Source organism: Peromyscus maniculatus, chromosome 5 (genome assembly GCF_049852395.1).
Source record: "Peromyscus maniculatus bairdii isolate BWxNUB_F1_BW_parent chromosome 5, HU_Pman_BW_mat_3.1, whole genome shotgun sequence".
NCBI classification, from domain to species: domain Eukaryota; kingdom Metazoa; phylum Chordata; class Mammalia; order Rodentia; family Cricetidae; genus Peromyscus; species Peromyscus maniculatus.
Window position 1 is genome coordinate 16,895,492 of NC_134856.1, and position 26,722 is coordinate 16,922,213.

Genomic DNA, 26,722 nt, shown 5'->3' on the forward strand with positions numbered 1-26,722 from the left:
TGCTTGGCAACTGGGATTGGGACCCTGAATATCATCCTCAGCACAGCAGGAGAAAAAAACAAACAAACAAACAAACAAACAAAAAACAGCTGTTCCCACTGTGGAAGCAAAATCTTATTTTTTTCATTCTTGAGAAATTGCTACAGGCACCATGGATTTTGCAAAGGCCTACGGTATGTTGTCCCATGTGGTATTTGCCAGTAACTCCCTCTGCTTTACTTTTCAGCTGTACCAGGAGCAGAAAGGTGGAGGAAAGATCTGTACTCCTGACCCATTCTTTGAGACAGAAATGGCTCAATCCCTTTCCCCGTCATTGCCCACAACTTCGGCGGATTAACTCGGCTCCGAACCGGTGCCCTCTCTGATTTAGCTGGGTGTTGATGATGGCTACATAATGGACAGCACGAAGGACTCGGCCAATGCCTGGTCCATCAGAAGCACTCCACAGACAGGAGGCTATCACCGTCTATCTGTCTGTCCCTAAAGGACTGCTAAGAGAGTCCTAAGGAGACAGCGGGTTCACGAGTGCCTGCCAGCTGACTCAACCCCAGCCCTGGATTCCCTACAGCCATCCTGCCATCCTGGGCTTGAACAGGAGACGCATTCGCCAGAGAGCCATGGCGTGACCCAAAAACTGTTGTAGGGTACAGAGGATGCCCTGCTTCTAAGGAGTTTAAAAACATGCTGGTCGTTTTATCTGTAGATGTTGCATCACCTTGAATAGCTCCCCAGCTGTTTGAGCGCAGTAAACAGAAGCAGTAAGTGAGTGTTTACTGAACATTGTGGCAGATATTACGTGGGCTCCCCAATACCTGGACTCTCTTGTTCCTCCTAGAACATGAAGACTCACCCTTGGTCTTCAGTACAGCCATGGGTCTGGTGTGGGCCAGTTCATTGAGAGCAGAAGTGTTCTGAAGCATTCTGGTAAATTCCTTGGTTTATTTCACCTGCCACATTGAGTGTGGGGACCTTGTGTTGAAATGAAGCCAGAATTCAATCTTCTGGGCCATCATCATTCCCGAAGAAAAGCTGCCTGAGGAGAGGTTTGGTCATGTATCAAATTCGAAGTAAAATTACATTTCTGTTGTGTTGAGCCTGAGGGATGTTTGTTACTGTGGTTTATATAGCCTTAGCTGGACTGGATGATGCAAACACTGTCTTGTGCAAGAACTTTTTTTATGGTTGTTGAATCCATTCATTCTTATCTTCCCTTTTAAACCTGTTTTTATCATCATATAGTAATCATATATGACATTTCATAGTATATTTTGATCATATTCACCCCCATTACCCTCTCCCTCCCACTAATCTCTTTTCAACTAGTCTCCCTCCCTTCTGTTTTCTTTTTCTTTTTTTAACTTTTTATTGCATTTTATGTGCAACTTTTGCCTGCATGTATGTCTGTGCACCACGTATGTGCCTGATCCCTGTGGATGCCAGAAGGTCAGATGCCCTAGGGCTGGGGTTACAGATGCTTGTGAACCACTATGTGGGTGCTGGGCATTGAACCCAGGTCCTCAGGAAGAGCAGCAAGCGCTCTTAACCACTGAGATTATCGTTCCATCCCCCTCCCTTCCTTATTTTCCTTTTCCTTTTTCTTTCTTTCTTCCTTCCTTTCTTTCTTTCTTTCTTTATTTATTTATTTATTATTTACTTACTTATTTATTTTTTGGGGCCCTGTGAATTTCATCAGGGTTGCTTACATGAGCATGGTGAAGGTTTGTTGATATGAGCATAAGCATTTTACTAGTGGCTAGACCATTGAAGGATCTCTCTCACTAACTCTCTCTGTCTCTCTGTTTGTCTCTCTGTCTGTCTGTCTGTCTCTCTGTCTCTGTCTCTCTCTGTCTCTCTCTGTCTCTGTCTCTCTCTCTCTCTCTCTTGTGTGTGTGTGTGTGTGTGTGTGTGTGTGTGTGTGTGTGTGTGTGTGTGTGTTTCTTCTCCCCATTAACCATTAGGTGCCTTTAGAGTGTGACAGGGTCTCCTGAGGCCTTCCTCCTTTCATGACGGAGTGTTAATGGACCAGTCGCGTGCTGAGAACCACAGATGTTGTGGGTTCAAGGGCGCAGCAGCCATGTCATGGCCAGTGTTCCACACCACTTCCCCCTTCTCTAGCTCATTCTTCCAAAGCTTCTTAAAAAAAAAAAGAAAAAGAAATAGTCTAGACATTGGTGGCGCACGCCTTTAATCCCAGCACTCAGAAGGCAGAGGCAGGTGGATCGCTGTGAGTTCAAGATTAGCTACAGAGTGAGTTCCATGAAGAATTGCCATGGTCATGGTGTCTCTTCACAGCAATAGAAAACCTGAACTGAGACAAAACCCTTTCTTCCCCAATTTGCTTTTGGTCATGTGTCTCATTGCAGCAATAGAAATCCTAACTAAGCCTCTAGACTTGACAGTAAGCACCTTTCACCTACTGACCTGTCACCTACTGACTTGTCTAGCCAGCCCTCACTCCTTATTTTATAAGGTTTCCCTGAGCCTTGGAGGGCATAATACAGATGTCACATTATAGCTGGACATTCATCAGCCACTCATTCTCAGTAATTTGACTAATCGTGAGTCTCTATTGTACAAGAACTTTTATTTAAAGTTTATCACAGCCTAAGAGGTGGCTGTTACTATTTCTCATTATTCCAGATGAGAAACTGAATGGGATGCCTAGGCCATTGGTCTAAATCAATAGGAGTTCTGTCTTTACAGGTAGACAGGTTCCAGCACCCCAGAAAAAGAAGAGAAGCAGCATGTGACCAATCAGCCAGCTCAGTGCAGAGATGCCCCTGCGCAGTGTGGGGCTCTCTCCTTCCACCCTGGGAAAATATGTTCCCAGCTAAAAGTAGCTCCACCGAGTGCCCCAGCTAAAGACCAACTCCAGGTTGGCAGAACTCTTAGATGGCTTGGAATTCCTGCTGGCCAGGGCTCTGCTGGCATGGAAGTGTTTACATTATCCTCAGACTCCTTCTCCCATGCTACCCAGAGCACCAGCCCATATTTGGGATGGAAAAGGAAAAATGCCTCTCAGTGGGGATTCAAAAGCATCAGAAAAATTCCACAGGGGCTACAGCTTCTTTTCACGGGCCAGGCTCTCAGTGGTTACATTTCCTGGGTCCTTGTACCTGACCACTGTGCCCAGGAGGGCAGTCAGGCCAGAAGGCATGAAGCCCCTCCACACAAAGGTGTTTCTGGAAGCAGTTGGAAAGGCTAGTACAACTCCCGAAGAGAGCCCAAGAACTGAGCAAAAGAGAAAGGGCTAATGTGCGTTTCTCGTCTGTGGACAGTGCCCTCCCTCCCTCCCTCCTCTCACGAATGCACTGTGAGATCACTGTGAGGATTGCCTTCATGTGTGAGCACCAGGGAACCTGAGCAGTGTGTGTGCACAAAGGAACTTCCCAGAAGCCCATGCAGCATGTGTGTGTTTCATAAAGCTCAAAGGCAGGCAAAACAAAGCAGTGTGTTGTTCAGATGAACATTTATGTGTGATAAGACCACGTGCATACCCACACACAGTAAGGATAAACAGTGTTTAAGGATGAGGACGGTGCAGAGGAAGGGCTTGGCCAGGTTCGTCTTTGCCATTGACACCGGTGAACTCTTCAGTCGAGCAACAGGCTCACAGGGGTTTGTTATCTTAATTAACGGAGCAGTGGTCCTTCTAAAGGGAGACTAAGTAACTGCCAACACTTACCCATCATTCCTGAGTGCTGGGCACTGGAATGTGCTGTTGTGTAGATAACAGGCATTTGCCTCACAGAACCCTTATGAAGTGGGTCTTGTTTTGCATCCATTCTATGGGAGGTTGCACCACAAAGCTAGTAAAGTGTTAGTCAGCTTTCTACCCCTGTGACAAGTCACCTGAGATAGCCCACCTAAAGGGAGGAAAGATTTCATCCGGCTCACAGTTTAAGAGCTTTCAGTCCATGGTCACCTGGTCACATTTCTCAGGGCCAGTGAAGGCCCAGGACATCACAGTAGAATCCCATAGAGGAAAAAGTTGCTCACTTCATGGTACCAGGAAGCAAAGAGAGAGAAAGAGGGAGGGGCCAGGGCCCCAACATCCCCTGCAAGGACACACTCACAATAACCTGACTTCTTCCCGATAGGCCCCACCTCCTCAAGTTTCATCATTCACCAGTAGTGCCATAGATGATAAGTAGCCCTTAGCAAGTGAGCCTTCAGAGTTATGTTAGGTCCAAACCATAACATAAGGCCTTCAGAGACCCCTTTCCTACGTGCTACAGAGCAAGACTGTTAAGTACCTCAGACAAAGCCAACATGGGTAAGCTACTTCTGTGGGCCTGGGACAAAAATGTCACACTATGTGTGCAGGATTTTCAGATGACCACGTATAGTTCCACATGAACCATTTCCTCTGGGAATCTTTTCCCAGTCAGAGATTGAGGCTTCTACTTAAGATGAAGGAACACACTGCATCTTGTGCCCAGACTCAATTGTTAGCCACCAGAATGGCCTTAGAGCATTCAAAATTCACTTTCTGAGATGTAAGGGTGAGCAGGACTGGCTGATGGGGAAGCCACTGAGAGTGTTTGCTTCCATTACTGGTAGAATTCCCCTGCAAAATCCTTAAGAAGAGATGGTGCCTCATTGGACAGACAATTTGGTCCAACCATGCCCCATACCCAGTGCCTTAGTCTGTTTTCTGTCGCTATAACAAAATACCTAGTACTGGGTAATGGGTGTAGTGAAAGGGTTAACTTAGTTCACTTTGGGGGAGGCATCTGCTTGGCTCTGGTGAGGTCATCTGGCTCCAGAACAGCATGGAGGATGGTATTATGGTAGAAATGCATAAGAGAGAGGGGGTCACACATCCACTAAGGAGCAAGACAGCGAGCCAAGAAAGCCAAGCTTGCTTAATAGCAACCTATTCTTGCAGGAGCTAACCTCAAGAGATCAGCATTAATTAAGAGCGGTGGTGGCACACGCCTTTAATCCCAGCACTTGGGAGGCAGAAGCAGGCAGATCTCTGTGAGTTCCAAGGCAGCCTGGGCTACAGAGTGAGTTCCAAGACAGCCAGGGCTACACAGAGAGACCCTGTCTTGAAAAAAAAAAATCAATTCCCAATCAACCTAAGCTCTCCTTAAGAGGCCCCACCTCCCGAAGGTTCTGCCATATCAATCAACACTACAACACTGCCACACGGGGACCAAGCTTCCAGCACAAGAATATTGGGGAGCAAAACATCCAAACCAAAGTGCCTAGTAGAATGTCCATCAAAGAGTAGGCCCTCCAGGGACATGGGACGCATCAGTCCTGAGAGGTCAATTTCCTGCTGAAGGAAGAGGTGACAATCTATCCTTGAAGCCCAGGTAGCTAATGCCTGTTCCATCTAATCTTTGACAATCAAGTGTCAGTCAACCCTGCCAGGTGTGGAGCACATCTGTACTGCCAGCGCTTGGGAAGCTGAGATGGAAGTGTGGCAGCTTCAAGGCCAGCCTGTGATGTGGAGTGGAACACTGTCTCCAAGAACAAAATAAAAGGGCCAGTCACCTGATGAAAAGGAGCCCTAACATAGGCTAGCCAGGCATCCATAATATCATGGCACAAAGATCTCCTGCCAGAATGGAGCTGGCCTAGCGGTGTGTGGAGCCTGCATGTGAGCTTATGTGCATCTTCTAATGTCTCCTTCCATCTCTTTTTTCAGTGTATTGAAATTTTCATTATAGAGATTTTTCACATTCTTCGTTAGGTTTATTCCAAGGGTGGTGGTGGTGGTGGTGGTGGTGGTGGTGGTGGTGGTGGTGGTGTGTGTGTGTGTGAAGATCATCTATAGATCTCTATAAAGAAACATTAGGGTTTCTTCATAGAAATATTAGAAACCTCTTTATAGAAACATTAGAGTTTCTTTATAGAAATAGAAAAAAAATCTTAAAATTCATAGGGAAGCACAAGAGACCCCAGATATCCAAAGCTATCCTGAGCAAAGAGAATACTTCCAAAGGTGTTTCCATGCCTGATTTCAAGTTATACCACAGAACCAAAATAATGAAAATAGCACATGCCTGGCATAAAAACAGACACAAAGACCAGCCAGTGGAATAGGAAAAGCCATCCAATTACAGCTACCTGGTTTTTGACAATGATGCCAAAAATACACATTGGAGAAAAGACAGCATCATCAATAAGTACTGCCAGGAAAGCTGGACATCTACATTTAGAAAAATTAAACTAGATCCTTGTCTCTTGCCCCCTATAAGTCAACTCCAAATAGATCAAAGGCTTCAGCATAAGACGCTAAACTCTGAAGCTGCTGGAGGAAAAAGTATGAGTACACTCCAAAATGTAGATATCAGTGGGGCTGGAGAGATGGCTCAGTGGTTAAGAGGGCTTACTGCTCTATCAGAGGACCTGAGTTCAGATCCCAGCGCCCTCGTCAGGGAATCACAAATGCCTGCAACTCCAGCTTCAAGGGATCCAATGCCTCCTTCTGGTTTCTATGGGTAACAGGATTCACTTACACATCAATAAAATAAAAATAACAATGTATTTTTAAAGTTAATAAGCACAGGTAAAGATTTTTAATAGGACTCTGATTACTCAGGAAATAAGGCAAATAACCAAGAAATGAGATTTCGTTAGACTGAAAAGGTTTTGCCCAGCAAAGGAAACCCAATCAAGTGAAGAGGCATCCTATAGAATGAAAGGAAATCTTCTCCAGCTATGTGTCTGACAGAGGATTAGCCTCTAGAATATACAAAGAATTCAGGACATTAAACATAGAGAAAACAAACAAAAACAAAACAAAAAACCACAGGCCATAGAACGGGAACAGAGAGTTCTCAGAAGAAGAAATACATCGGCTAATAAGTCTTTTAAAAATATTTTTAAAAAGTGTTCAACACCATTAGCCATCAGAGAAACGGAAATGAAAACTGCTTTGAGGTTCCATCCCATTCCAATGAGAGTGGCTGTCACGAGGGGGGGGGCACACAACAAATGCTGGTGAGCACGTGGGGAAAGGGGAGTGAACGGACCTGTGGTCAGACTGTCTCCTAAATATTTATGTTTGTACTGTAGATGACTGCTGTTCTCAGCCTTGGCCAGAGAAGCTCCTTCTGCAGCAGGCAGCAGCAGTTCATAGAGACCCACAACTGGTTGAAGTCATGAGAATAAGTTACCATGGGGTGCTCAGCCATAAACAAAACATTTATGTTAACACCCCCAATCCCGTGGCGCAGGGGCCATCTCAACAGTGGAGGTGAAGGCATGTAAGACCTGGAGGCTGGCAAGGAGTGCTGGGAAATGTAGTCTTCTGGACAGGGCATGGCCATTGTACTCATGAGATCACAGCAGCTGTGGTTACCTGGACACGATCAAGCCGACGAGACCAGTCAACACTTGAGCAGGCAGCACTAATTGGGCTGGGGGAGCAGGTAGCAGGGCGGATATGATCAAGGCACATTGTATACACGTGTGAAATTGTCAAGAAAGAAATGAAAGGTGGTCTTAAAGTGGACAAAGGACATGAGTCAATACACACATGTTCAATAGACACGTGGAAAGATGCCACTGTCAATCATCATGAGCGAAATGCAAACCGAAACCATGAGAATCGCATCCCCCTCATGAAGGCGGCTACTGTCCAACACCAAACACCAGTGTTGGTGAGGAGCCGCTGTCACTGAGAACACAGTCGGGCAGGAGCTATGAGAGACACCACAGAGATTCATCAAGGATGAGACGGGTCCGTAAGGTGATGCCGCCATTCCAGACATCTGAAGAAATGAAAGCAGAGACTGAATCAGACATGGCCATGCCCACGCTTACAGTATCAATATCCACAGGGCACAAAGGGGGGTGGTGGCTGTGGCCCACCTACCATGAGTGGGAAAACACTTGGGGAACCACTCATGGGAGGAAGCCCTGGTCACCCCGTCATCTTCCACTATGTAGGGAGTTAAAGGTAGTCTGAGCTAGAGCACTTGTGTTGAAATTCCAACACAAGCTACAAGCGGATCAATGTTGAGGACATTATGCTGAGTGAAATAAGCCAGACAGGAAAGGACAAATGTCGTAGGATTCTGCCTACATACAGTACCCCGAGTGACCACTCTCAGTGACAGAAAGTCAAAAGACTCTATAATAAACTCTAATACCTTTGTATGCAATGTTCCCACCGCTAACAGCGAGCATCTCACCAAGGTGGCCAGGTACACAGTGTGGTAAAGCTGGACCCTGCCATGGTTCCCCTTCGTCTCCTCTGACTGGGGACTAGTGCCATTCACATACAACAGTGGCTTCCTCTCACGCCCTTTGTCAGTGTCCCCTCCCTGAGCCCCATGAAGTCCTTGCCCAGGACCATTTTTTTTTTTTTTTTTTTTGGTTTTTCGAGACAGGGTTTCTCTATGTAGCTTTGCGCCTTTCCTGGAACTCACTCTGTAGCCCAGGCTGGCCTCGAATTCACAGAGATCCGCTTGCCTCTGCCTCCTGAGTGCTGGGATTAAAGGCGTGCACCACCACCACCACCACCACCACCACCACCACCACCACCACCACCACCACCACCACCACCACCGCCCGGCTCGCCCAGGACCATTTTCTCTCTCTCTACCCTCGATGCCTACCCTCCCATGCACCTGTTTAGTCAAACCTGCTTCCTGTCACCTCTTCTTCGGCACAGCCCCCAAGGGGAGTGCCACCTCTCACTCTCTAGGACCTGTAAGTACAATAGACTCTTTATCACCATTACGCGTCTCTGACTGTAGTTTCTGTGGTCATGTTGGAGGGACCCCTTAAAGAACCCATGGGGAGGGGTAACTCCCCATGAGGCTCATGAATTACACCACAGCAGTGGTTATCTGGGACTGGAGTGGTCATTGTCTAGTGAGTAAAGAGTTTTAATTAGGGAAGAAGAATAGTTCTGGACTGGATGGTGGTGATCTCACAACAGTGTGAACTCATTTATACCACAGTTACAGGCTTTCACATGGTTAAATGGGAGCTGGGGCCGTGGTTCAGGTGACAGAGTGCTTGCCTACAATGCACAAGACCTAGGTTGGATCCCTAGCACCACAGGAACCAGGCAGATGGTGTTCACCCATAAGCCCAGTATGCATGAGGTTCAAGGCCATCCTTGGATATGAAGGCTATCTTGGGCTAAAGACCCTGTCTTGAAAAGATTAAATGGAAAAAAAAGGTTAAACTATTATTATGTTTATGTGTATTGGTTTTGCTACTTAGCCTTCAATTCTTGAACCTCATGAGTGCTGGGATTCCAGGATAGACCACCACACCTGCCTGAAATATTCAGTTTTATGAGAAGTATAATTTACCACAACTTGTAAAAAACTGAATGGGGTGGCTAAAGTGAGAAAGCTTGTAGACCCTGAGGTCATTGTGTGGTGGGACTCATCGAAGGAGGAACCATGATGGCAGAGACCGGAAAGGAATCCGATGCCTCACACTCAGGCCTCCAACAGTGACCTTTCATCTCGAGCACTTGGGACCCACAGTCACACCTTCTGCTCACATGTCCAGCTCTTCGCAGGGTTATCGGATCTGTCACCAGAACCATCAACCCAAGCCCTAAGGATGACAGGTTGGGGACCTCACAGATCTGGGGGCTGGGAAAAGCAACCGAGACACAACCCCAGCATCTTAGTTAGGAATTCTATTGCTGCATCCAGAACACCATGACCAAAGAGCAAGTTGGGGAGGAAAGGGTTTGTTTGGCTTACACTTCAGCATTGCTGTTCATCACTAAAGAAAGTCAGGACAGGAACTCAAACAGGGCAGGAACCTCGAGGCAGGAGCTGAAGCAGAAGCCAAGGAGGAGTGCTGCTTACTGGCTTGCTCCCCATGGCTTGCTCCCCAGCCTTTGTTGTTGTTGTTGTTGTTGTTGTTGTTTTGGGTTTTTTTGTTTTTGTTTTTCAAGACATGGTTTCTCTGTGTAGCTTTGGTGCCTTTCCTGGAACTCACTCAGTAGCCCAGGCTGGCCTTGAACTCACAGAGATCCGCCTGGCTCTGCCTCCCGAGTGTTGGATTAAAGGTGTGCAGCCACCACCGCCGCCGCCGCCGCCGCCGCCGCCGCCGCTGCCGCCGCTGCCACCACCACCACCACCCGGTTTGCTTACCCTTCTTATAGAACCCAGGACCACCAGCCCAGGAATTGCACCATCCACCATGGGCTGAGCCCTGCCCCATCAATCACTAAGAAAATGCCTTACAGCTGGAACTCGTGGAGGCATTTTCTCAATTAAGTCTCCCTCCTTTGAGACAACTCTAGTTTGTGTATCAATTTGGCATAAGACTAGCTAGCACACCCAGCCAGCACATCAGAAAAGCGCTTAACGTGAAAATCCTCCTGAATTCCCATTCTATCTGTCACCCTGAAGGAACCCAACAGCAGCTCATTGAGGAACCCTGGATTTCTTGCCTCTCTCCCAAAGCTTGCACTGACTTTTATTTCTTCAGCCATCCCAAACCTCCCCAAATCACCTGCTTTCCGCGGGCTCCCCTGACATCTATTTGTGGATAACAAAGTCCTGGCACACGTACCACCATGTGTCCTCCAGTGCCTTGGCAAACACTGCTGATCCATGGAGTGCCTGTTCTCCACCGAGCATGATAAAGACCTCAGAACCACCTCCCATTCAGTCAGCCTGAGCAGTGCATTCACTCGGCAATGACACTCCAGGGCAGAGCCCCTTGCCAGTTTTTAATTACATTGATCTAACATGCTCTGGGATCTTAGGAATTCTCTTCTCTCTTGGCCTCAATTTTTTTTCACCTGTAATATGAAATTATTTTATGTTCCTGCTGCTCTGATCCATTGGACCCTTAACCGAACTGTAGGATACAGAAGTGGACCAGTCTATATTGCAGACTACTGATATCAAGGGAAATTCTCTTGGTGTTAAATATATTTTTCAGCTGTAAATATGTTGCCCATATCCTATTTGCATCAGCATAGGCCAAGGTGTGGTGGCCTCCAAGGATACTGGGAACGTGGCTGAAGATACAGGACATTAGGCCAGCTGGGTCGTTTGTGTCTCTTTCTGAGAGCCATTTCTCACTCTCTGAAGGGTCCCCAAACCAAGCCAATCCCAACCCTTCTCTTAGAATGAGACTCTACTGCTCTACCCACCACCTTCCAGTAAGAAGGTCCAGGGCTGACATTTCCGCCCTCAAACTGCCCTGTTCCCAGTCCTGGAAGGGTGGCTACATTCCTCCAAAGGATTAGTGACAGCTCTCCTCAAGTGCTTCCCGCCACTCACCCTCCAAACTGAAGGAGATCCAGCGGATGTAGGGGACACTGTCAAGCACTGTAAAAGAGAGAACTTGAAATCTTGGCTTCTATGGGGACCAGCCTTAATTAGGGTGGCGCCAAGTGTGCTGCTGTAATTAACTGTGTGTCTGTGTTTCCACTCCACGCCCAGCTCCAGAGTCTTCTGATGCAGCCGTCTAGAGGAGGCTCCAACAGAGCTTGGCCCCCGCAGCCCCCGTGGGAGGAGGGCAGCCACTCTCTCCTCTCCTCCAGTCTTCAGAAGCCAGAGCCATGGCCCCGCCGGATGAAACCACTGGAGGAAACACTTCAGGACATCGGCTGGCGAGAGAAGCCTTAGAGAGGCTCCCAGACAACACATCGAAATGGGACAAACAGGGATGCAGCCAACGAATGTGCTTCTGCACAGCAAAAGAGAAATCCACCAAAGGCGGAGGCAGCCGCCGCGCGCCAAGCAGTGTTGCCAGCTGAGCGTGTGACAATGACCTCGGCTCCAGAATACATAAGGAATTAAAGTTAACAGCAAAAAGACAAAAGAGAAATCACTGAATAGGTGCTTCTCCAAAAGAGGGTGCATAAATGGCCAGGGAGTGTGTGGGGAAAGGCCCAGCCCTATTAATCATCAGAGAAACACAAGTCCAAACCATGGCACCTGGTATGACCGCTGCCAGAGGCAGAGAGCAAATAACACTGGCAAAGGGGTGGAGAAAAGAACGGGTCATACTATACCGGTCAGAATGTAAACTAGTACGGCCATTCCAGGAAATCGCAAGGACCCTCCTCAATCAACTTGAAAAAGAACTACCATACGACCCAGAAATCTTGCTATAGTATATAGAGCCACCGAGCTGAAGTCAGTATGTCGGAAAGACAGTTACGGAAGCCATGATAGCCAGATGTGGAAATAACCCCATGTGTCCATGGTGGATAGGCAGATTTTTTTTTAATGTGGTACGTATACATAATAGAATATTATGCATCCATAAAAAGAATAAAATTCTGAGAAATGTGGAGAGAATCAGAGGACAATGTGTTAGGTAAAATAAGCCAGGGATAGAAAGTCAAATGCCACATGTTCTCAGCTTTGTGTGAAGGCAAAACAGTGACCCCGTAGAAGTGGAACAGAACAGTGTTTGTTCCCGGAGGCTGGGAGAGGGGATGGTTGGTGAGTCAAGGAAGGTAACTTCAGTTGACAAGCGCCATAGGAGAATGAAAACTGGCAACAATTCACTGAATGTTTCAAAACAGCTTGCGATGAAGAAATGGAATCTCCCCTGCACAAAGAAATAACATGTCTGAGGTGACAGCCAGGGACCCTGACCTGACATTACACATTGAAGGGCCACACTGCACCCTGTAAATGTACAATGTCAGTTCAAAATAAAAATATAGGTTACACATAAACCACTGCGTGCTGAGAGCTATCAGCTCTGCCTGGCCCCCGACAATGAGGAAACCTGGAGACCTGTCACCAACCCGGAGACTGAGTAGTCCTGGGCCAGCACACACCTGTGGCAGTATTACCATCCATTTTCCATTATTCCACTCACTGTTACCTTCCCTGAGGAGCGTGGGAGCTTGATGGTATGCTAGGAAAGGGCTAGTACATACAGTGATTGGTCTAACCTGGGTCATGGGACCGACGAGGCTAATTAAACTTCACCTGTTCCTCAGCCTCAGGAGTCCTTCGACCTTTGTGCATGGTGTGGGATTTTCTTCTTGTTTGTTGTTTGTTTGTGACACTCTGTAGCCCAGTCAGGACTTGAACTTGCAGCAATCCTCCTGCCTCAGCCTCCCAAATGCTGGGATTCCAGGGTTCGCCGCTATGCTAGTGTGAATGGAGTTCCCAACCTATTCCTCTCATTTTCCCATGGCGCAGCAGGCTCCCAATCTTTACTCAGCCCTCTCCAACACCCAGCTCTAGTGACTCCAGAAGACTCCCCTTGACTTTACTGATCTCTGAACAGGCATTTCAACAACAACACCCCACTGCCCACCCACACTTGTGTTATTCTATATGCATGAACATCCTTGTATTTCAAAAACTGTTTTGAATTGAATCAAATATTGAATAAAGAGATACAACATTAACAATGGAAAGTTGGAGCAATACATAGTCAAAGGCGGCTGATATCCAAGGAAGAAGAGGGTGTGTGCTCACCACTAAGGGTCTTTGAATATATGTGGCAGTGATGCTGTATTAACGGAGGGATATGGGACCCCAGGATGTAGCCTCCTCTGCTCTGAGTGAGCAGTCAGCTCCCCCACTTCCGCTACTGCAGAGAGCATTCCCTGCAGCTCACCATTTGACATGCAGGAGGTTCTGTGACAGTAGCAATTCTGGTATCTCCAGCCCTTCCGCCAGGCACTGAGGTTGGAGGCCACCGTGGATTAGCTCATTTGACCCTTTCAGCAGCCTCTTGAAACAGGGACTCTTATTGTCCCCACTTTACAGAAGAGGGGCCACTGGGGCAAAGGTCAGGCAGATCTTGCATCTTGAACCACATTCCCTAGCTGCCCTCTGTATGACCATGCTAATTCACCACCAGCAGAGCAGAGGGTCACGTTCCGGTCCACGCTTGCTGACGTTGGAGCCTATCAGTTATCTCAAAGGCCAGGCACAGCGAGCCAATACGTGAAAATGTATAGCTCATTCCTCCAACCACTACTCACCACCCCGTCTCTCTCTCTGTCTCATGTAGCCCAGGCTGGCCCCCCATGTAGCTGAGGATGACCTTGAGCTGATCTTCCTACCTTCACCTCCCTCTGAGCGCCAGGATTACAGGTGTGCACCACCGTGCTGGGTTTCTTCAGTGTTGAGATCAAACTCTCCAGACTGAGCCGCATCTCCCACAGTAGTCTCTGGTATCTTATTAGATAAGGGTTCAATAAAACTAGACATCCCCAGGCCCTAATCCTCTCAAAAATTTTTAGTAACTACCTTAGTCTGCCCAGGCTGATATAACATAATACCGCGGAGGTTGGGCGGCTTATAAACAATGGAAGTTTATTGCTCACCATTCTGGAGGCTGGCGAGGCTGAGATCAGCACTAACAAGCTTGGTGTCTGTGAGGCTCACATCCTGGGGCAGAGACGGCATCTCCTCTCTGTGTCCTCGCTGGGGCAGAGTCGGCATCTCCTCTCCGTGTCCTTGCTGGGGCAGAGATGGCATCTCCTCTCCGTGTCCTCGCCAACTGGAAGGTCAAAGGAGCCTTTGAGAGCCTTGTCTGAGTTTGCTTTCTGTGATAAAGACCATGACCAAAAGCAACTTTGGGAGCAAAGGAATATTTTTATTTACATATGCCAGGTCACAGTTCACTGAGGAAAGCGGGTCCTCAAGGCAGGAACCTGGAGGCAGAAACAGAAGCAGAAGTCGTGGAGGAATCTGCCTACTGGCGGCTTACTCTTCAGGCTCATATTCAGCTTCCTTTCATTTATTTTCTTTTTTAAAAAAACTTATTTTATTATTTTATGTATATAAGTGTTTTGCCTATGTAGATGTCTTATACCACGTGTGTGCCTGATGCTTATGGGGGTCAGAAGAGGGCATCTGACCCCCTGGAACTAGAGCTACAGACCATTGTGAGTCACCCCATGGGTGCTGGGAATCGAACTCATACCCTTTAGAAGAGCAACCAGTGTTCTTACCCACTAAACTCTCTCTCTAGCCCCTCCGCTTCTTTTCCTATACCTCCCAGGACTTCCTGTTAACAATGGCTTGGCCCTCCCACATCAATCATTCATCAAGAAAATGCCCCCCACAGACTTTGCTACAGGCCAATCTGATGGAGACATTTTGTCACTTGAGGTTCCTCTTCCCAGCTAACTCTAGTATGTGTCAAGTTGACAAAAAACTAAGCAGCACAAATCCTGTGAAAAGGATGGGCCCTCTTACGTCCCCACCTTGTAACACTATCTCCCACATTCCCCAGCATCTGATACCACCTCCCACAGGCTGCAGACCTCTATCAACACATTGGTGATAAGATTTTACCATAGGAATTTGGTTTGGTGCTGAGGACAGAATCCAGGGCCTCACACACACTAAATGCTGTCCACCAGCATCCCTCACACAAAGCTGGTGAACATCAGCTTGGTCACTCTTAAGTGCTGAGATCCACACACCACGTGGCAAGCCCCAGATGTGCGCACATACTACACTGCCTTCACCTACCAGACCTTGGGCTCCCACTTTCTCTTGGTCCCCACTCAGGCACTGGCCATCTCTTCCCCTTATCCTTTTACAGTGCGTTAGGCAAAGCACTTTGTGTTAGCTACTTTTCTATTGTTGTGACAAAACACCATGACTGAGGCACTTATAAAAGAAAGCACTTAGTTTGGTAATAGGAAGTCAGGCATGGGGCTGGAGAAGCAGCTGGGAGCTTACATCTGATTCACTAGCATGTGGCAGAGAGACAGAGACCTAACTGGGAATGATGTGGGTTTTTGAAACCTCAAAACCCACCCCTAGTAACACACTTCCTCCAACAAGGCCACACCTCCTAATCCTTTCCAAACAGTTCCACCAACAGTAGACCAAATATTCAAATATATGAGCCTGTGGGGGCCATAATCATACAAAGCAACACATACACACACACACACACACACACACACACACACACACACACACATCTGGTCTTCCCCATCCTTTGCCTTGGGACCCACTTATGCTTGTGTGGGAGACCAGGTGGCTGTGTCTCCAGGTAGATGTACTTCTCCCCATCATGCCAGTCAGTCTTAACTAGCTAAGCTAATGTATACAACAGTGTCATTTTCTTGGGGAGAAAAGAGCCTGTGATGCAATTCTGGACAGGGAGAGAAGTCTGAAAGGGCCACCTTTTTAGAATTTTGTTAGCCAGGAAAAGAGGAAAAACTGTGAGAAGGTAGACACAATGTTTGCCACGGCCCTTGGAGATTTTGAGTCTGTGAAAGCAGCAACCACATTGTGTGCTGACCAGGCTGTCCACCTACCAGGAGTCTAGCCACAGCCCAGTGTGAGTCCAGCCCTGTCCCTCCTCTCCAGGGTTACCACAGCCATGCCAGCTACTTGATTGGAAGTTGTGAGCTGTCACATTGTTACTATGACTCCATGTCTGTACAAAGTTTCAGTCTTAGAGGACCAGAAGCTTCCAGGCTTTCCCAGCACTCCAGATGTTGGCAGGGCCAGTAACTCCCCATGCTTCGGATGTGGCAGTTGAGGACAAAGAGAACAAATGATTCAGCCAAGGTCACACAGGTGGCTCAAAGCCAGTGCCACTTCCCAGGTATCAGTTGCCAAGCCAGGAGCAGAGATCCAGTATAACCATAGAAAAGACACAACACAAAAATTCCAGTCTTGTGTAAAGCAGCAGATCCCACAAGCAAAGGTTACAGGCAAGCAGTAAATCTGGGAAGAAGTCTTTGTTATTCAGCGAGCAAGGGGTTAAGATCTGTAATCTACAAAAAGCTCTTTCAAATTGGAAAGAAAAGGACAAACACCTAGTGGGAATTATGGCAAAGAACATGAAGAGGTGATACATAAAAGCAGGAAGCTAAATGCCCCCGGCAAAGGGGAAGGTGCCCTAGCAATGGCCAGGGCCATCAGAGAAAGGCGTTTAGGGACAGGATCACAATGGCTGGTGGGCACCAAAGAAGCTCCATTCAGCTGATGAACCACCATCGCAATTAAGTTCCTTCAGACTGAAAAGCAATCTAGCAACTTCAATTAAAGAGTTCCTTTAACTTTTGCATTTAGAATATAAATTTTGCAAGGTGGATGTGATAATACATGATTGCAAGTCCTGTATGTATTTAGTAGGTTTGGGCTTGAAAGTCACAAGTTCAAGGCCAGCCTGAGCAGCCTAACAGGATTCTGAACATTATATTTATGTTCTTGGACCCACTAATTTAATTTAATTAATTCTGGCTCTGGAAACCTGTGTGACAGAAATTAAACCACTATACCCCGAGGACAAGGGAGTTAGGAGGATGATTCTGTCAGTTTTTCCTCAGGACAAACCCAAGAAGCTTACAAGGAAGTATGGAGACAGACCCAGGCTTCCTGGTTGTTTGATGAAGACGGCAAGGACGACAAGACCGTGCTGGTGCCCTGGGGAAGAAGTGTCAAGTGTCCAGGACGCACGCACGGTGCCTTTTCTCCCTCTTTCCCTTCACTCGGAGGTGAAAGACCCTGCATTCAAGTCAGACCGGAGGAGACCAGCGCAGGACCCCAGGCAGTACCCTGGCCATGAGTGGGCAGACACCCCGTCATGCCTTCCCACGCTCCAGTGTGAGGCTTCCTCACAGGCGCAGCATCTCCTTGGCCCCTTTAATTAATGAGGAGAGTGAGTGTCTGTCAGCAGGAAATGGCCGGCCAAGCAGTGTCCCAAGGCACCTGAGAACATCCATCAGGCAGAACGGTGCAGGAGGAGGAAAAGGTGTACAGACAAGCATCCCGATTTGGGCAACCTCCACGCGGATCCAGAGACCCTACGAAAGTGCCCCACGCAGAAGACTGGAAGGAACATAAATCTAACTTGCTAGGAGGGTGCAAGGGCTGCATGTGTCAGTGTTCAGGGGCTAACAGAAAATTTTCACCCTAGAAAATAAAGCTTGAGAGCAAATTCACCACCTGTCCCCCTGGATCTAGGGTATGCAGCCCTGAAGAACCAGGAGGAGCAGGTGAGAAAAATCCAGTCCTTGACTTGAACCAGGACAGCCTTTGTGTCCCCAGAGACTCCAGCATTGAAAGGTGGCTAGAAACAAGGGAGGAAGAGGGTCCTTGTGATCATGGCTGGAACCACTGCTCAGGGTGAAGGCATTCTGCAGAAGGTCTATGACATAGGAAGGACCCCGAGAAGCCTCCAAGGCCAAAAGTCACACCCTGAGAATCAAGAGAAGCCACAGTTAAGATTTTGTTTGGCTCGCATATAATAGATAGAAACTTAGCTGCTAACATTTTCAAGTGGCAGATTTTACACACACATGTGCATACACGCACACCAGATTAAAAGTCACCAGCAATGATGGGGGAAAAAATGTCCAGCTATCTGTCCACACCATGCCCACATTCCCAAAGGGCAATAATAACCAGAGCTGGAGAGTGACCCTCTCAGGCAGTTCTGTTTGCCACAGACTCCACCACCACCCACAGTGCCCCAGGTCACCTCACATGACTTTACCTGGTCAGCTTGAAGTTACCGTGTGTGCTACCCTACACCTCCCTCACCCCCTTCCTACCCACTGACCCAACTGTGACAATAACTCCATGTCCATAAGGCCCAGACAGGCCTGAGTCCCGGTTGACCTTCTAGTGTCTCGGGAGGTTTTACCACTGCACAACTTAACTGAGCTAGACCCAAGTCCTCCCAGAACTTCTATGCGGTTCTGAGCTCTTTAAAGATGGCCCAAACAAACATCTTGTATGGGACCAAGAGGGGGAGGTTAAGCCGCACTGGTGAATGTTACTCTGGGGTGAGTTCAGGGCACCAGGCTCCCAAACAGCACTGCACCGACCCGCTGGCTGCTCTCATTGCTGGGAACAGTGAACAGCTTCTCTGGATCTTTCTGAATCTCTTCCCCAACTCAAGTCCCTGGACCAAGGTTAGAAAGCTCACCAGCTTCACCTGCCATACCCCACATCCAGGATGCATGCAAGGCGGGCAAGCGCTACCAACATAGATCTGTGCTCCGGTCATGGGCAGCTTTCTTCCCCATTGACTGTCTTCTAGTGACTTGGGCAGAGCCTCATACACAAGCAACAGCCTGCAAGTCTAATGCCCATGATGAAAGCCAGGCTTGACGCCCATGACTGTAATCCTAGTATTCAGGAGACTGAGGCAGGAGGATCATAAGTCTGATGAAGCCAGCCTGGGCTACATAGCAAGTCCCAGGCCTACACGGCAAGTTCCAATAGTTTCACTATTGACTAAATGGTGAAACTCTATCTCAAAGCACAAAAACAACCACAATAAGTAAGTGTAACAAATTAATAATACATAACGCCCATGCAAGTGTGCTCCCCCAATCTCTCATTTGGTTGCACCCCCCAAAAGTCCTGAACCTGGCTCCATGACTTTGGACAAGCTTCCGCCTCTCTGAGCATCACTTCCCTGTCTTAAGGTCCCTCATGTGGCCACAGTGCAGCCAAGAAGACATGCAGGGCACTGAGCCTGGCAACTCAAGCCACATGGATGCCACAGGTGCTGTCTGCCACACAGGCCACATGGATGCCACAGGTGCTGCCTGCCACACAGGCCACATGGATGCCACAGGTGTTGCCTGCCACACAGGCCACATGGATGCCACAGGTGCTGCCTGCCACACAGGCCACATGGATGCCACAGGTGCTGTCTGCCATGCAGCATTCAGTGCTGTCAAAGGGGACTAAGTGTTGTAACACTGGGACATGAGAAACCAACTGAATATACCAAACTTGAGCCTTTGGCCTCTAAATTAGCACCTCTTTCTCATTTTGGGAATATTAATCCCCCTGGGGTGAATGCGCATGTGTGTGCACAAAGGGGAAAAAAGAAAATTTCTAAATTTGCTCTTCCTTTAAATTTAGTTCAAAGAATTGCCCTCCTGTGCCCCACCCTCACCCCCCACCTGCCTCCCTGGGATCCAGGTAATGGGAGGAAATTTGCATACAGGAGTCAGGGACTCTCACCTTCACACCAGAGGAAGAAGGAGCAAGGCTGAAAAGGGGGAGGAGTCAGACACAAGCCAGCAATCACTAGGCCTTCGGATTCCCAAAGGCCCTTCAGAGTTGCTCCAAACCAAAGCAGCACCTAGTTCAAGGTGGCCCTCCCTGGGGAATGTACAAAAAAGGGCAGGGTGCGCTGTGTGTCAGACCCCCGAGAAGGGTCTTGGGGTTTGACTATCAGAGGCCCCCACAGACATACATGCTGAGCATCAGTCACACCCCTGTGGTGCTCTTTTGAGGATGGAGAAAGGATTGCGTGGGGTGTATTCTTGGGGCTATCTCTAGCACCGGCCCCTCCTATTTTTCTACTGCTTCCTATCTGCAAAGAGTAAACTGCCACACAACCCCTTCACCACGATGCACGGTGAGTCCTGTCTCCCTTGGATCAGTCAGGCGTTTTGTCTCAGCAGTAGAAGCCTTGGCAGATGCAGAGAGACCCTAGGCGAGCAGCCACCGGCCCTCCAGCTTGAGGACCCTTGACCCAGTGGCTCACACAGCATGTGGGAGGCAGAGTGGCCCCAGCCATCTTAGCTGGGCATCCGTGGCCCAGGCCTCTGGAGGTGGGTGCTCTGTCCGGTGCTGGTATTTCTTTGCCTGGTGGAGGGCTTGGCTAAGAAACGGCTCCCAGGGTACTTCTGCTCTGCAATGCAGGAGCAGCACAGGGCTGTGACTCAGGTCATGCTCCGGGCTTGCTCTTTTATTCAGGAAACATGCAGATAAAAGACCAAAGCGGCACTGCTGAGCATGCTGTGTTGGGCATGGCAAGGCGCTGCTGCTCCTCCTGGCTACGCTCTCTGCCCATCTCCCCATCTCTGGAACATGCTCCCCGTCTCTTTCAGTAGGAGGCTGACTTCTGCCTCCCAGTCTTCCCTGATCATACAATCACACACACACACACACACACACACACACACACACACACACACACACACTCAACACATGTACAGTTGTGTGCCTACAAACACATGTATACACTCTTTCCCAAAATATGATTGTGAGCCAGGACAGAGATGAGAAAGTCAGGCTCAGAGCCTCTGCTCCCACGTCCTCACCTCCATCTCCAAATAGCATCCACCCCTCTCCAGCCCAGAAAAGCACTCCTGTTCATGATGGAGTAAGAGTAACTCCTGCTGGGAACTCGCACACCGCAAGGCCAGGAAAGCCGTGGATGCAGTTCTGGGCAATGAGAGACAGGGGCTGAGCTTTGATGGAATGTGATCCTGCTGATGAAGTGATATGTTGCTGTGGGATGTTCTGTATGGCAAATGTGTTGCTCTGACTGGTCAATAAATAAAACACTGATTGGCCCATGGCTAGGCAGGAAGTATAGGCGGGACTAACAGAGGAGAAAAGAAAGAACAGGAAGGCAGAAGGAGTCACTGCCAGCTGCTGCCAGGACAAGCAGCATGTGCAGATGCCGGTAAGCCACGAGCCACATGGCAAGGTATAGATTTATGGAAATGGATTAATTTAAGCTATAAGAACAGTTAGCAAGAAGCCTGCCATGGCCATAGAGTTTGTAAGCAATATAAGTCTCTGTGTTTACTTGGTTGGGTCTGAGCGGCTGTGGGACTGGCGGGTGACAAAGATTTGTCCTGACAGTGGGCAAGGCAGGAAAACTCTAGCTACAATATGTAGCTGAAGGGCAGCTTCCCCTAAGCTGGAGAGGACCGTCTGGGAAGTGAAGGGGCAGCTACGACTGCTATGTTGGGATTATGAAGGTAACAGGTTCTAAATGATCAGACTCTGGATGTAAAATCCCTCAAGCCACATAGAACATTGTGAGAGATCCAGAACTCCCACTTTTTTAGCCTGACACCTCCCCTTCTCATTTGCACACACTTGAAGAGTCAATTCTTGAAAACCCAATCAGGTGCAAAATGGTACCTTCACTGTGTAAAAACTCAGGCACAGAATTCCCACACAACCCAGCAGCTATCCCTGGGGTGTGTATCCAAAGGACTAAAACAGTCTCAGACATCTGTACGAAGCCAACAACAGAATGGCCTAGCCCTAAGATAGCTCACATGCCACACACGTGGACACATGTCCCACATGTGGACACATGCCACACATGGCTGACCTTTGATATTAATTACACTGAGTGATACTGGTCAGTCACAAACACAGATGTCACACATGTCCATGCATGTGCAGATGCTTCTTAGAGAAGGAAATCAGAACACTGGCTGCCCGGCCCAGGGAAGTGGGAGTTACACTAATGGATATAAATTTTCAGGTGTAGAGAACAATAAAACTCTGAAGACAGATGTGGTGATGGTTGCCCAACAATGTGACTCTATTTAATCTACTGAACAGTAGAACTAAAAATGGTTTAAATGGTAAATTATATGCAATGTATGTTTTATCACAATTTAAAAATTGGAAGTGGAAGCGTAAGAGAAAAATTACTTTCGCGATTAAAAACAAAAACAAACAAGCAAAAACCCTCACAAGCTACCTTGGAGTAACCTCAACCAGAAAAAAAAAATAAAATAAAATCACAGGAAAAATCATAAAACTTTACTACTAAGATGTAGAAATTAAGCGGGGTGTGGTGGTGCACACCTTTAATTCCAGGACTCAGGAGGCAGAAGCAAGCAGATCTCTGTGAGTTTGAGGTCAGCCTGTTCTCAGCACAGCCAGGGCTACAACATGAAACCCTGTTTCAAAAAACAAAAAACAACAACAACACAAAAAAAAGATATAGAAATTAGCTGGGTGTGGTAGCACACGTCTTTAATCCCAGCACTTGGGAGGCAAAGTATGATGGTTTGAATAAAAATGCCTCCATAGACCCATAAGGAGTGGCACTGTTAGGAGGTGTGGCCTTGTTGGAGGAAGTGTGTCACTAGGGGGTAGACTTTGAGGTCTCAGAAGCTCAAGCCTGCCCAGTGTGTCACTGTCACTTCCTGCTGCCTGTGGATCCAGATGTAGAATTCTCAGCCACCTCTCCAGACCCATGCCTGCCTGCCTGTGGCCATGTTCCCCATCATGATGACAACAGACTAAACTTCTGAACTGTAAGCTAGCCCTAATTAAATGTTTTCCTTTATAAGAGTTGCTATAGTCATGGTGTCTCTTCACAGCAATAGAAACCCTAACTAAGACACACAGAGACAGGCAGATCTCTCAGTTTGAGGTCAGCCTGGTCCTGGTCTACAAAGCAAGTTCCAAGACAGCCATGGCTACAGAGAGTCTCAACACACACACACACACACACACACACACACACACACACACACACACACACACAGAGAGAGAGAGAGAGAGAGAGAGAGAGAGAGAGAGAGAGAGAGAAAGAGGCAGACAGATAGACAGAGACAGAGAGACAGACAGAGACAGAGACAGAGAGAGATATAAAAAGATATAGAAGTTGATGAGAATAAATGGAGGTATACCATGTCCATGGAGAAAACATAAATAATGCTATAAAACAGGCAAGTCTTCCTGAATAAATCTGTAATACTACAGAATTCCAACCAAGACCCCTAACAGAATTAGAAAACAAAAACCACGGAGTCTATAACACAAGGGAAACAACATGTAAGATGTTGAACTTTCGGGAGAGTTTATTGTACACGGACAAGCTGGGCACCGGACAGAGGCTCAGCACAAGTGCTCTTTACAAGGGGGTGTAGGCAAAGAACCCCAGGGCAGATGAAGACAGAGAATGCTGCCCCAAGGCTCCCCTGTCCCCCTCCCACCACCACTTCCCTCTTTAACCTCACACTTCCTCAAGCCTTCATCTTGCTTGACAAACTTCTTGGTTTTGAACTTTCTCTTCGCGGAAGCTTGCGTGTTTTTGTGCGTAGCATCTATCCCTCAACCCATCCACACTATTGCCTGAACCCGTGGGAGCTCACGCCCCATACCTGGACTACCTCCTCGTGCATTTACTTGGTTCCTGGCTGTAAGTACTGGGTAGCTCCAACTTATAGGTATGTTCCAACGTCACTCTGGCGCTTTCCCTTGGGTCCACGTTTAGGCACGAATTTTGTTGAGCATGTATATTCCTAAGCATGAATCTTCTGGATCCTCAAAAAACTGTTCAACAGGTACAGAGGATGCTTGTGTAGGGGGTGTGAAGGGGGCAGTCTTGTCTTGCTAAGGACCAAAACAAATTAGAAAGCTACAGTAGTTGTAAGGTACCCATACTGGCACGTCCCTAAATCCACAACCGCGGTGCGTATGCGGGGCGCTCGCACAGACGCACAGCCGTCCACTCAGCCAGTCAGCACAGATAACTCTCAGACCGGACTTCCCTGGCCAGATAACTGAGTGTCGCGGTCCTTTCAAGTACCATCACAGCCCAGGCCTGCAAGTACCGAGGAGACTGAGGGAGAAGGGGAAGAGAAGAGAGACGGCCCCTCCCCCAGCGGCCCACTGGCTTTAAAGCGAGAACAAAGTGACCGGGATCAGAGTGTGCAGGCAGCGGCGGCGACGCGGCTGATTCATCCCCGCCGGATGTGTGAGGGGTCAGGCTGCGGGGAGCGGCGGCGGGGGCGCCTGGCCTGAGCGCACGGCGACAAGTAACCTGCCTGGTCTCTGGGGCGGAGGGAGACTGCCAGGACCGTGCTCTTAACACAACCACAACGTGACCCGGCCTGGGGCTGCGGGTCAGAGCCCGCGGACAGCTGCCTCCTGCTCCCTCCGAGGACATTCTGTGGCCATAGCGCCAGAGTACACACAGGAACAGATGTCTGCCCCACACTCGTTCCTGCGGGACCCTCATAGGCACACAGAGGCCAGAAAGACTCTCAACCCGGGCTTCTGCATCGCCCAGGTGACACTCTGCTGGTGACTCCAGCTCCCATTGGCTAGGCGAGGCTTGAGGTGAGCCCCTTTTCTGAGATAGGATAGGGTCCGCTGCCACTTTCCCTGATCGTTGTGGCCCAGAGGGGCCCTGTGAGGATCCTAGGCTACTGGGGAGAGCATGGCCCTTCGCAGGACTATTCTGGTGGGTTAGAGAAGAAGCTGAGTCCTGAGCTGCTCCCAGTCTGATAGGGAGGTGCAGTTACAAACGGACAGGCTTTTAGGTAAATGACCTCCAGACTGCATCTGAGCCTTGGGGGCTTTGAAAACAGGTCTCTCCTGCAGATTTGGAGACAGGTTTGAAAGTCCACTTCCAACCAGATGCTGGGAGGCCCTGGGTGCAAATGCAAGAGACTGCTGAGCTCCTTGGTACTTACTGCTCATGGGAAAGCCTTGAGCAGGGGGCCTGGAGAGTTCTTCAGCAAGGGTGGGGCGGAATCATGTCCGCCCAGCGGAAACTCTGGCCCCAGCTGGCCCTGGCTTCAAATTCTGGCTCTGGCTTTACCAGCTGTGGCCTTGGGCAAGCTTCTTGTCCTCTCTGAAGCGAGGACAGCGGACAGCAATGGCCTCACCTATGGCACAGGGCCCTGTGCAGATTAAGCCCTGCTCGGGCGGAGACAGTCTCCTGTAATAAACCTCAGACATGAACTGTCCTTGTCCTGCGGAGCAGGGGGAGGTGCCAGGCGCCTTAACCGGAGTGGGGAGGGGGGAGGGATGCCAGCGACAAGGGAAACAGGCCCAGCAGGAGGGGCAAGGCCGACAGCAGAAGGTTCCCGGGCCAGGTGGCCCGCGAGCCTTAGACAAGCTTTGGCCTTTCTGAGGTTGAGTTCCTAGGCGCGTGCGCGGGCGCTGCAGCGGGAGGCCGGGTGGCGCCGGCGGAGCCGTGGCTTGCTCGGTGCCTCTGCAGCCCAGCTGCCCCACGCCGACCGGCCGAGGTCCCGAGCGGCGGAGCACCTGGGTAAACACGCGCAGCCTCGGCCCGCGGGGCTCCGGCGGCCGAGGGCGGCAGCGGCCACTTCAAAGAGCGGCGCGGCGGCTGGAGGCGCGCGGGCCGCCGGCCATCTGCTCCGCGTTAGAGCGCCGGCGGCGGGCGGGGACCGCGGTGCCCTGGCGACGCCACTTGCAGACTTCGCGCTCGCCGCGGCGCCCAGGGCTGCGCAGGCTGGTACCGAGTGCTAGTGCTTGCCTAGCGCCCTGGCTAGGCTCGAGAAGCCTGGCTCATTCGGTTCCCAAGCCTCTGCCTGCTGCGTCCCCACGCTCCCAGAAGACCCTCGAGGCATCCATTCCCCCGTAAACCATCCTGAGCAGCATCCTGTCCACCAATTCATTTCCCTGGGTCCACATCGCCAAGTTCCTCCTCACTTACCTTTCATCTCCAAGACTTGGTCCTTCTCTTTGCCTGAATCTCCTGCCTTTGCCCGGACAAACTCCTACTAATGCTGCATCAACCCAGTTCAAAAGAGTCTACCTTAAGTGGTAGTGTCTTAGTCCTTTACAGGGTCGATGTGTTCTCACAGATTGATAACTCCGCCTGGAGCCTACCAGTTAGCCACTGTGTGACTCTTGAAGCTTCTGTGAGCCTCCATTTTTCTTGTCTCAAAAATCTGTCCTGTTGAGTCGTGAGAAATAACAGTTTATAGTGAGCTGACAGATGGCTCAGAGGTTTAGAACACTTGTCCCTCTTGTAGAGGACCTGGGTTTGATTCTCAGCATCCACATGAAGGCTCACAACATCTGTAACTCCAGTTCCACGGGGATCGAACACCTTATTTTGACCTCTTCAGGTACCAGGCACCCACATGGTGCTCAGACATACCTGCTGGTAAGGCATTCATACACATTAAATAAATAAGCAAGTCTAAAAAGTCTTCTAAAAATGTTTTTGAAGAGTCAGTTGTAAAGCCCAGCCTAGACTAACTAGCAGAGGGAGCTGTGGATGCTCAGTTCTCTGCGGAGCCCTATGCCTGGAGGAACCAGAGCCT

General features: G+C 49.0%; 1 long non-coding RNA gene across 2 annotated transcripts in view; it reads right to left on the bottom strand.

The window, feature by feature from the left end:
- LOC143273250 (uncharacterized) overlaps nt 1-25,390 on the bottom strand; it is a 49,213-nt gene extending 23,823 nt beyond the window's left edge. Inside the window, exons 1-3 of one of the 2 annotated variants that reach the window (XR_013051176.1) lie at nt 25,118-25,390; nt 14,258-14,433; nt 851-1,033 (exon numbers count right to left, since the gene is read on the bottom strand). This is a non-coding gene — a long non-coding RNA (uncharacterized LOC143273250). The remainder of the gene's footprint in view (nt 1-850; nt 1,034-14,257; nt 14,434-25,117) is intronic. The other variant, XR_013051175.1, reaches the window with a different exon arrangement.
- Between the last annotated feature and the right edge of the window lie 1,332 nt (nt 25,391-26,722).